Source organism: Medicago sativa, chromosome 3, assembly GCF_051527215.1.
Source record: "Medicago sativa cultivar Bolivia chromosome 3, Bolivia_mono, whole genome shotgun sequence".
NCBI classification, from domain to species: domain Eukaryota; kingdom Viridiplantae; phylum Streptophyta; class Magnoliopsida; order Fabales; family Fabaceae; genus Medicago; species Medicago sativa.
The window spans coordinates 89,231,480-89,243,832 of NC_140751.1; the positions used below are offsets into that span (position 1 = coordinate 89,231,480).

Consider the following 12,353-nt stretch of genomic DNA (forward strand, 5'->3'; position numbering starts at 1 on the left):
TTAAAAAAGTGCATCTTGTTGGCTTTTTTTTTTAGAATAGGAGGATAAAAACCATTTAAATTTTTATAAGATTAGATTAGATAATAGAATGGAGTGAATATGAAAATTCATTCTCGAAGTTTGAAGCATTATTCAAAATAGTCGATAGTTTTTTTCTTTCTTTCTACAAATTAACAAATTCATCTCTTAAATTGTTGTCGTCAACATAATTCCTCCTTTAACCTTTATTGTTAAAAATCATGATTTTACAAGTTAACTATAAATATGCTGCATTTCAATGTTAATCAAGCAAAACACTTGCTTGGTCACAACTTTAAATATAAGTAATTTCCACACACATACATAAAAATATATATATCAATTGATTATTTAAAAATTATACATAACTTAATTCATTCTTCTTTTATTTTTTTATCACTTATGTGTGCCTAAATTATTTTAAACTTCAGAAGCTGATGTGAAATTCCACTATTTGTTGTTATTCATGCTATTGTGACATCTTTCTTATCTCTAGTTGTATGTATGGCATTGTGTGCGACTCTCTGCTGCTACACCTCTTTCCCATTTCTAAAAAACTTTTGACAAGGAAACATGTCTTTTATTCTTTCTAATGTAAATTTTTCATCTCCCTCTACATATACACGACTTCTTTTAATTTTAGAAGCTTTTAAAGCACCTGACTCTTACATTTTTTGTTGCAGTCAGAGAAGCTCGATTATGAGAGACTATCACACTCGAGTTGAGGAGCATAACTATGTAATATGCAAGCTTATGCTAAACAGATAAACAACAGTGAAGTAAGAGTGCTTGATTCAAGAAGACTGATTTGAAGTACTATTTGATCTGCATGATCAATTCAAATGTCTCCTAGTCTTGCCTCTAACTTATATATGTGATACTTGAATGAATGAAAATTGATTTCAATTGCCATTATATATAGGACATCATACATGAACTCCCTCTCAATCTAGATCCTCTTTAATAAGCATCTTTTATTTGAAGAATAAAAATATCGACTATATCGGAATAAATTGGCAACATTTTACAGTGCCGCACAAATTGGCAGCATCACAACTAAGAGGCAGTGTCGATGCATCAGGGTGCTTCCATATACAATTAACAACCTGTTTTGTAGTTCCATAAGCTGAATTGTCAGATAGAACTATTGTTACTATACCTAGTTAATGCTGTTGCAGAATAATGAATTTTCTCTAACTCATAATTAATATTTGATCAAGTGAGGCTTAGAATTGGAAGAAATTGAAAAGTGAGCTTCACTCATTCTAGAAGTGTTTCCAAAGCAGATATCAAGTTATCAACTATGCCATGATCTAATAAATTTTACCAACTTTAGACTCATTCCGCATATGTGGAATGGTCTTAATGCATAAGAATGCATTATATAGTTGATAGGGCCAAACCGCAAGTGCACGGCCTATCGAAGTAATAGTAGTAAGTAAGAGTATCGTTCCGCTAGGGAGTTGTTCAACTTAATTAACTTTTTAAAGAATGATTAGAGGGAGAGAAAGTTTAGTAAAAAGGGGTTTTGATTGCTGAAGATAAAAACAATATTAATAAAAAGCCTCGGGATCATTGGTTTATCATAATGACAAATCCTTCACTAGACAAGACCTAAACATCTAATTTCATGGTTTACACACTAATTTCTAAAGACCGGTTTCCCTTAGCCCCTCACCTTTCCGATGAAAGTCCGGTGAGAGTTTACTTCTAGCAACCAAGCCTATTTCGCTGACATGATTACTAGAAGATGCATAGAGGATTGAAACTACTCTTTGTCTCAATAATTGCAAAGACTATTTCACTGTTTTGCAATTATTGTCTAGATTCACTTGTTCCAACATCAAGACTCCGCTCTTGCTTTATGAATTGATGTTTGGGATGATGGATTAACTATTATCAAACCCTCCGCTTTCGCTTCCACAGTTTGATAATTATTAATCCACGTTAAGACGGTGAATCTAGATTAGAAATTAGGGTTACATAGAAATTAGGGTTTAGGCTTGTTTTGCTTAGGATTGAGTCATTAGACTCCCCAATAATCCCAAGACGAAGAAGTCTACTCACTCATGTTCATCGTAGACATGGGGGAAGAAGAGAGAAAAACAGTAAAATAAATTGCAAAGAAAGTAAAAGGGAAATAAAGACTTTTTATTGAAATAATACTTGAAATAAACAAAGTAAAGGATGATTGTTTATGGTGGAGAGCTACTCTATTTATAGCTTTACAATCGACTTAGAAACTAAGCAACTAAAGGGATAAAACAGTAAAGCTGCAACAGGGTAACTTGGGCCCGAAGAAAAGCAGCAAAAGAGTGTTCTGGGGACGGGCACGGCCGTGCCACATGTTGGCACGGGCCGTGCCAAGCTTCTGAGTTTGGGGGAACATGTTTTTGTCCCGTATCTTCGTATTCTTGCGTTGTATTTGCTACAGTCCTCTTTCTTTCGCTCCAAGGCACCTTCCACCATATATTCATTCCTAAAATAAAATAAAAGACAATTTAAAGTAAAATATTCTAAAAGGAAATAAAATGCAATAAAATAAAACTAAATCTTAAATAAAACTAAACTAAATAAAGCATTAAATTAGACTATCTATGACTCATCAAACTCCCCCACACTTGAATCTTTGCTTGTCCTCAAGCAAAAGGCAACAGACATAGCAGCAACAAAAGATTATTATGGCAATATTAAGAACACATGTCTCAAAAGAAAGGCTTTGCTTCAAGTACACTAATTACAATTTCAAATACTTCTCATGAACCTATTCTACCCAACATCAAGTCTCAAGTGAGTGTATGTGTGCAGTCCAACCCTTTTCTTGCTCCTGTATAAGACAGATATTATGAGGAATAGGTTCTATCCTTAGTGCTAAAGTAACCGAGAAAAGTCCTTTCTTCATTTCATATAAGAGTGATGGGAATTTAAGTTAAGATTGAATTAATTTAACAATTAAGCACAAGGGGCTGCATTGATGAATTTGTTTCACTTTAGGTTCAAATTAGGGAGTCACCACCACAATTAGGAAGTTAGGGATTGTCCTTTCCCCCACATGTTGGTGCCATTCTCCCGCCCCATTATAACTTTAACAATTTAAGAATATAACAATTAAGAACATTGATTAATTTCCCACACAAACTTATACTAATTTTACTCTCAAGACTTTAAAGGGTCTAAGTTAACACTAAAGATAGAACGTGTTCCTTAAAATTCCTATTCATACATTTGCTCAAGGATTGCAACTGAGTGCTTTTCTCATTGGAGATTTTCACAATAAAACAAGACATGGGTATAGCAAGAACATAAGAAACACAAGAAACTACCTTCATGTACAAGAAGCAACCTAAAGAAGAGACAAAACAAAAATTTTCATGCCATTTTTTTACATTAAAAACAAGCTACTAGTCATGCCTTTCACTATAAAAACAAAACAAAAGAATAAAGTTCAAGGGAGTTTGGACACTACGACTCTAGACACTTTATTAGCCCCCCCCCCCCCCCCCCCCCCACTTAGGGGAAGCATTGTCCTCAATGATTCAAAAGAAAAAGAAATTAAAAGAGAAGAAGAAGAAGAAGAAGAAGAAGAAGAAGAAGAAGAGAGAAGGAGTGAAGGGAAGAGAGGAAGAGGAAAGCTCACAATTTATTGAGGTCCATATGGAGGACCTTGAAGTTGGAGGTGTTGCATCATCCGACGGAGCATCTCATTATTTTCATCATTGACACGGTTGCCCCTTTGAACTTCATTGCGAAGGCCGGAGATCTCAACACCTTGCCTTTGTTGTTCGGTGCTCATCCTCTCGATTTCATTGTGAATCCATGTCCATCTTTGATTTTCATTAAGCTCACTGGCTTCATGGCCATAGTGTTCTTCTTCATGGTGCAAGTTAGCACCTTCTCCCTCATCATGGTGCAAGTTAGCACCTTCTCCCTCATCATCGTGCTCACCAAGAACCTGCACATCATTAACATACAACCAATTTTCTTCCACCTCGGTGGTAGTCCGAGATGGGTTAGGCAATAAAAACATGATTGGCACATTTAGCTTAAGTTGGTAATGGAGGGGTGGGCGATGTTTGATGAAATTCATAGCAATAAGGGTTTCTATGTTAAGCCTATTGTTTCCCTCAATTGGTTTGATCCCCTCATCTTCACCTACTCCAAAACACCTAGCTATATATGTAATGATGCCACCCACTAATATGTCTCCTCTACCGGCCGGTCTAGTACCGATAAAGTCTAGGTGATCAATCAAATAAAACAAGTATTGACGGGGTGGTTGTAGAGCATTGCCCATAACATGAACAACTCATCGGTTCTAGTGTTTCCTAGCTCGGTTCTACCCCAAATAGTGCAAGCCATTACCCTTTGAAGGTACCTAAGTACGGGGTTGTGAATGTTGCTAGCTTTGTTCGCCCTAAGGACGTATTTGTTAAAACCGGTGATTTGTTTCCAAAAGGCAGATGGGTCATAGTTAACCGGTTTTAGACTAGGATCCCAATGATCATGAATATATCCTTCATTTGCAAAACCTAAGGCCTCACAAAAGTGCTGAAGTGATATGTCATAATCAATATTCATCAACCGAAAAACAACTCTATGGTTAGGGTTATCATAATCCAACTTATCTTTGGTAAAATCTATTGAGCTCAAGAATTCATAAGTGAAATTTTCATAACCCCGCATAGGTTTCAGCAAATCAGTCCAACCTAACTTTCCTATCAGCCTGGAAACATCATCAAAAAGCTCTAGCACATCCAAAGTATTGGGATCAGGATAACGAGAAGGATGCAAGTGTTTAGAGATGAGATTTTTATACCTGTCCCTTTGCTTGTTGTTTTTGAACTGGATTCCATGATTCTTCACTTGTGCTTGCTTCTTTGGGGGAGGTCCTCCTTGAGAGCTTGATGGTTCCTTACCACTTCTTCTTGAAGCCATTGACCCTTGTTGCAATTGGTTTGAAGTTTTAGGGTTTTGGAAGATTTTTGGTGGAAAGGATTGGTTTAGGGTTGGGGTTGATGTTTTAAGGAAGGTTTGTTGGTTTGGATGTGGAGATTGGTTAAGGTTTTGTGGTGTTTGGGTTATGTTTTGAAAGATTAGGGTTTTGGTGAATTATGGGTTTGGATGGATGAAAGATGTTTTTGATTGGTGGTTTTTGTTTTGGAGGAAGTTTGTGGTTGATTGGTGAAAGAATTGAGTGATTTGGTTAAGAATTGAGGGAGATATGAGGGTTTGAAGGTTATGGAGGTTTAGAGAGAAGTTTGAAAGATGAAAGAGGGTTGTTGTTTGTGAATGAGGAAGAAGAATGAAAAATTTGTATATATGGGGGTGTAGAGCTCGGGCACGGCCGTGCCACCTATTGGCACGAGCCGTGCCATCTTTCTGACTTCAACATTGCTTTTTTCCTTAAAAACTTGGCACGGCCGTGCCAATGCTAGCACGGGCCGTGCCACTTCTCTGGTCCTGCGGGCTTCAGAATTCTTCAATTTCTTGATTTTTTCGAGCTACACTTGGACAATTACCTACAAAACAACTTAAAACAAAACAAAAGCAATTAAATGCGTGGGTTGCCTCCCACGAAGCGCTCTTTTAATGTCATTAGCTTGACGGTTAGAAAGAGTCCTTAGAATGGATCAAAGATATTATATTGTGTAGATGACGCTAAAAAACGTTTTTTCACAACATGATCGTTAAGCATGCAACAAGAGTAAAGAGCGGGACTCTTCATAACATTTTCCAACTCAAGTCCTACCATCTTATCACTCACTTGAAATACTATCCTACCGTTCTTAACATCTATGAGAGCTCCTGCGGTGGCTAGGAAAGGTCTACCTAGGATTATGGGGACGTCTTCGTCCTCCGCAATGTCAACGACTACAAAATCAGTTGGGATATATATCCCTTCTATCTTAACGGGTATGTCCTCGACAAATCCTACAAGTTTCATGGTAGAACGATCAGCAAGTTTCAATTCCATCTCGGTAGGTTTCAATTCTCCTATCCCTATCCTTTTGAGAAGAGACAAAGGTAGCAAACTAACACTAGCTCCTAAGTCACATAGGGCTTTGTTTATGGTTTCATTCCCAATTTCACATGGTATGGCAAAGCTACCTGGATCTCTAAGCTTAGGGGGTGCTTCTTGAATGATTGCACTAGTGTCCCTAGCCAAGGCTATTGTCTCATTATGCTCTATAGCCCTTTTCTTTGAAAAAATTTCCTTTAAAAACTTGGCATATAGAGGCATCCTAGACAAAGCTTCAGCAAAGGGAAGTTTAATTCAAATTTTCCTAAGTATGTTAACAAATTTTTCAAACTTACCCTCTAGTTTAAGCTTATCAAGATTTAAGGGGGATGGAGTTTTGTTTTCTTCAAGCGGTTTTGTTTCTTCTTCTATCACAATTTTATCACCTAAAGGCTTGACATTTTCTTTCCCAATGTTTTTAACCTTAGCAAAAGTTTCGCCTAACTTACTACCCCCAAAAGATATGACATTAACTTGGGCTTTGGGATTCGCTTCGGTTTGACCAGGAAAGACTCCCGGTGTTTGGGAAGAGGTAGCCACTTGTTGGGCTATTTGAGCAATTTGAGTTTCAAGCATTTTAGAGTGAGTAGCAATAGAATCAACCTTGGTATTGAGCTTGGAAAGAGAATCATTCAGAAATCCAGTTTGGTTTTTAAGTTCTTGAAGTTGTTTGGTTTGGTTGGCAATAGAGTTTTCCAACAAAATTTCCAAATTGGATTTCTGAGTGAATCTTTGGTTGTTTGCATAACCGGGTGGTGCTACTTGTCCATAGGGATTTTGTTTTTTATAAAAATTTTGATTTTGTCGCATCCCTTGGTTGTATTGAGCATAATTCATTTGCTCAACACCATTAATAGCACTACCTAATTGGCAATCAACACCAGCATGACCAATTATACCACATATTTCACAAGAAGGAGTAGACGCAGAATTGATAGCACTAAAATTGAGTTTTTCAAGTTTTTCGGTTAGTGTATCAATTTTAGAAGCAAGGTGGTCATAGTTAGAGACTTCGTACATACCTGCCTCCTTTTTGGAGGATGAAGAATGTCGCGTCATTTTTCGGAGATCAAGCCATTTCATTAGCTTCTGACTCACTAAATTGGTTTCACGACTGAACTTTTAATTCTTTTCAAAAGATAGTGGAAAAAGGTTCAAATACCACATTTTTTAGGGATTAAGGGTTCGGGGGTTGATTATATTTAGGGAAGGTGTTAAGCACCCTAAATATTCGTAGTACTCTACGAGAACCTCTTGATTTTACTTAACTTTTGTGCTTTAAACTTGCTTGCTTTAAAAATGGAATTTGAAATGATGAAAGAAAATAGGGACCTAATTTATCTACATTTTTTATTGATTTGGAAGGACGCGTGTCCTTTGCCTACGTACCCGTGAGGGATCAAAACCTCGTAGTTCGGGGTAAAAATTGACGTTTGATTTGTTTTGTGTTTTTTAATAGTTTTTGAAAAAAGGTTTTAAAATGAAAAGCCAAATGGCAAATTGGAATTTGTTTGTATTTTTTATATTGAAAGAAAGATGACTTAAAGTAGAATTAGAATTGATTGATGATTTGATCAAGAAAGAAAATAAAACGAACGATCACTTGATTTGAGATCAAAGTTTGTTTATAAAAATATTTTTGTGATTTTTGTGATTTGAATGTTTTTGTTATTTTGAATAATGATATGAAAATTATATAAGCAGAATGAGAAAAATAATGTTAAACTGAAATATGAGGTTATCTTAACACGGACCAGAATACTCTGGAGAACGATTATATAAGCAAAAATATAATATTAACAGTTGATTTATGACCAGAACGCTCTGGATTAATTTAATTAAACAAAGACCAGATTGTTCTGGAGAATAATATAATATTAACAGTTAAATTAGGACCAGAGTACTCTGGATTGAGGTGCGTATTTAATGACGAAATTTAAAATATGCATATGATAATAGTGAATAATAAAATGTGATGCAAAACAAAATAAAGGTGCACAGGAAATTAAAAAAAATGCATGGAAGAGGTAAAAATGAAATGCAGGGGAGGTGCGTATAAAAAATAGGGGTGCAGGAATTTGCAAAAAGCTGAAATGGGCCTAGAGTACAGGCCTGGGGCGTTGGGTTGCAGCTGGAGCGGTTTAAACTGGGTCGGTTCTAACCGAACCGGTTCAGTTAAGAGGGAGTATAAATACTCAAAACCTCACAAAACTTCATTATTTCCTTCTCCTTCTCTCTCTAACATTCTTCTTAGAGAGAGAAGCTCTCTCTTCTCTCCTTCTTACTTCTTCTTCTCCGATGAGAAGGTGGCGGCTGGAGGGTTTCTGGCGCGGTGGCCAGCCACCATAGGTGGCGGCCCCGCCGCCGGAAACCTTTTTTTTTTATTTTTTTTCGTTTCCCTTTCTCTACCCACTCCTTGTTTTCTCTCGGCACTTTTCTTTCTTCTCCTTTTTCTTCTTCTTTTTCGTTTTTTTTTACAAACAATGATAAAAATCTTGTATTTAAACCTTTAGATCTAAGATTTAGATATAAAAAGATTAACCTTTTTTACCTTTTGGATCGGTTTTGAGGTGTGGATTCGTCGGTTTAGTTGGTGATGGTTTTGATGAGTTAGTTGTGTGACGATTTGGGACTGATTTGATTCGGTTTGGTGTTTGTGTGATTTAACAGCTTTATGAGATGTTTTGAAACGTGTTGTTGGTCGTGAAAAATTGGTTTCTGTTGTGATGTTTGTGCCTGGTTTCTTTGCAGATTTGTGATGGATTTGTTTTGTTGTTCTTGCTGGAAAATTGTGTGTCGAAAATTCTCCTCTTTGCTGGAAATTTTTCTTTCTCCCCTTGCTGGTTGCATTGCGCTGGTATTTATAGAACTTAATTGAGACATTTGGTCCCTTAAGGCAGCAACACAAGCTGCCCTTGTTTAGGGTTTGAAGGACACGACAGCCTGTCTTGAGCTGGATTGGACAATTTGGATATTTTTTATGGACTTAATTTTGGACTTTAAATCAATAATAATAATAATAATAATAATAATAATAATAATAATAATAATAATAATAATAATAATAATAATAATAAAATAATAATAATAATAATAACAATAATAATACATAATAATAATAAAATAAACTAAAAGTAATAATAAATAAAAATTGAGAGAAGAGGGCCCGATTCGATATCAAATATGAGGTATTTTAAAATACCTCTCTGCCGAAATTTTTTGCTAAAAAGTCAAAGATTAGTCGGGTTTAAACGACACGTGTCGGTGTATGAATGCAGGGTCAAATGGTCAAAATTTGGGGTATGACAAAGAACTAGTGGTGGCTCTCTCGTCGGTCCATTTGTAATGATTTTGAGCCATGTCTTCAATCAAGGCATTCGCCTCCGTGTAGTTCTTATTCATAAGTGTTCCACCTGCAGCTGCATCAACAGACATCTTAGTGGTATAAGACAAGCCATTATAAAAAGTGTGGACTATAAGCCACTTCTCTAGGCCATGGTGGGGACAAAGTCTTAGCATTTCTTTGAAACGCTCCCACGCATCATAGAGAGATTCCCCATCTTTTTGGTTGAACTGCGTGATTTGGTCTCTAAGTTTAGCGGTTTTAGATGGTGGAAAGAAACGGGCAAGGAATGCTTGCCTCATCTGATCCCATGAAGTAATGGAACCGACTTTGAGGGAATGGAACCAAGCGCTAGCTCTATCCCTTAAGGAAAAGGGAAAGAGATGAAGTCTTACGGCTTCTTGGTTCTCCTTCATGGTTCCACTAATTCGTAGGAAAACAGAGATGTGAAGATTGGGATCCTCAGTGGGGGATCCCGAGAATTGGTTTTGCTGCACCAAGTTAAGTAGGGCAGGCTTAATTTCAAAATTGTCATCCTCAACCGTTGGGTACACAATAACAGCTTGTGGCTCAGCCGTAGGCGGCGTTGCATACTCTTTGAGAGTGCGATTGGCCATGGCGGTGTTATTTTGTGCCGCTCTCCTTCATCTATGAAAGAACCTTTCGATCTCGGGTATGAATACCGCTCGATTTCTAGTTCTTCGCATAAAAGGTTGAGAACCCAAGAAGTTAACGATAACAGAAAAATAAAAAGTTAAAAATAAAAAGAAAAGAGAAAGAAGAGAGAATTCTAATCACTAATAAAAAGCTAATTAAATTAGTTAACTCCCCGGCAACGGCGCCAAAAACTTGATAGGGCCAAACCGCAAGTGCACGGCCTATCGAAGTAATAGTAGTAAGTAAGAGTATCGTTCCGCTAGGGAGTTGTTCAACTTAATTAACTTTTTAAAGAATGATTAGAGGGAGAGAAAGTTTAGTAAAAAGGGGTTTTGATTGCTGAAGATAAAAACAATATTAATAAAAAGCCTCGGGATCATTGGTTATCATAATGACAAATCCTTCACTAGACAAGACCTAAACATCTAATTTCATGGTTTACACACTAATTTCTAAAGACCGGTTTCCCTTAGCCCCTCACCTTTCCGATGAAAGTCCGGTGAGAGTTTACTTCTAGCAACCAAGCCTATTTCGCTGACATGATTACTAGAAGATGCATAGAGGATTGAAACTACTCTTTGTCTCAATAATTGCAAAGACTATTTCACTGTTTTGCAATTATTGTCTAGATTCACTTGTTCCAACATCATGACTCCGCTCTCGCTTTATGAATTGATGTTTGGGATGATGGATTAATGATTATCAAACCCTCCGCTTTCGCTTCCACAGTTTGATAATTGTTAATCCACGTTAAGACGGTGAATCTAGATTAGAAATTAGGGTTACATAGAAATTAGGGTTTAGGCTTGTTTTGTTTAGGATTGAGTCATTAGACTCCCCAACAATAATCCCAAGACGAAGAAGTCTACTCACTCATGTTCATCGTAGACATGGGGGAAGAAGAGAGAAAAACAGTAAAATAAATTGCAAAGAAAGTAAAAGGGAAATAAAGACTTTTTATTGAAATAATACTTGAAATAAACAAAGTAAAGGATGATTGTTTATGGTGGAGAGCTACTCTATTTATAGCTTTACAATCGACTTAGAAACTAAGCAACTAAAGGGATAAAAAAGTAAAGCTGCAACAGGGTAACTTGGGCCCGAAGAAAAGCAGCAAAAGAGTGTTCTGGGGACGGGCACGGCCGTGCCACATGTTGGCACGGGCCGTGCCAAGCTTCTGAGTTTGGGGGAACATATTTTTGTCCCGTATCTTCGTATTCTTGCGCTGTATTTGCTCCAGTCCTCTTTCTTTCGCTCCAAGGCACCTTCCACCATATATTCATTCCTAAAATAAAATAAAAGACAATTTAAAGTAAAATATTTTAAAAGGAAATAAAATGCAATAAAATAAAATTAAATCTTAAATAAAACTAAACTAAATAAAGCATTAAATTAGACTATCTATGACTCATCAATAGTTAGCCTGAATCAAAATTTAGAGAATAATTACAGGTTCATAAAAATTCACACACATATACAAATATCAAAAGAAAAATGCAGATTTAAGGCCAAAGTAATAATGAAGCACCACACAGTCCCTTTCTAGTCTCTCCATCAAAGCATCAAAGCATTGTTTACAGATCTAGGCCATTACAAAAGCCTCATAATGGAAGGATAGGATGATAGGTTATATAGGTACCGAACATTGTTACATAAATATGTCTACATCAAAGCATAAAATAACTATAGGTCATATGCATCAAAGCATTCTCTACAATCTGATGCTATTTCAAGGTAAAAATTATTGGGTTAAAATATGTTTTTGGTCCCTATAAATATGTCTACATCCTGATATTAAAAATAAGGTGATATCAAACTCTCAACAACAATTGATATTTTGAATCTCAAGAATCTTCGAAGTACCATTTTTGGAAACGTAAACAACCAAATTCAGTTTGTTGCTTCTCGACTCACAGAAAGTAACTAGCAATTGACCATCTTCAAAAATATACAGAACCCTGACATAGGGATGAACACCGTGAGGAACACTATATAATTTAGTTCAAGACTCTTTAATTCCATATTCCTTCATAACTCAAACATCGAAAAACATATCTCCACTTGCAACGATGCACAAGCAATCCCTTAACATCCCCAACGTGCAATATGAAGTAAAATTGGTGAATACCAGTGACGGTTGCCTTACAGACATAGAGTAGATAAATACACACTAGACACAAGACTAGCTAATCACTCCAAGCTTTCTAATTAACAAACATCCGAACAAAATAATTATCCAAACAAAATAAAATGAAAACCATCCAAACAAAATAATTATATAGCCACAATGGTAGTCCACCCTAGAATTTGAACATA

At 36.4% G+C, this 12,353-nt stretch overlaps 1 non-coding gene across 1 annotated transcript; it reads left to right on the top strand.

Annotated features, from left to right (window-relative positions):
• Positions 1-9,527: 9,527 nt before the first annotated feature.
• Positions 9,528-9,634, top strand: LOC146941653 (small nucleolar RNA R71). Its single transcript, XR_015033651.1, has one exon. It is a non-coding gene; the product is annotated as a small nucleolar RNA R71 (small nucleolar RNA).
• The last annotated feature ends 2,719 nt before the right edge of the window (positions 9,635-12,353 follow it).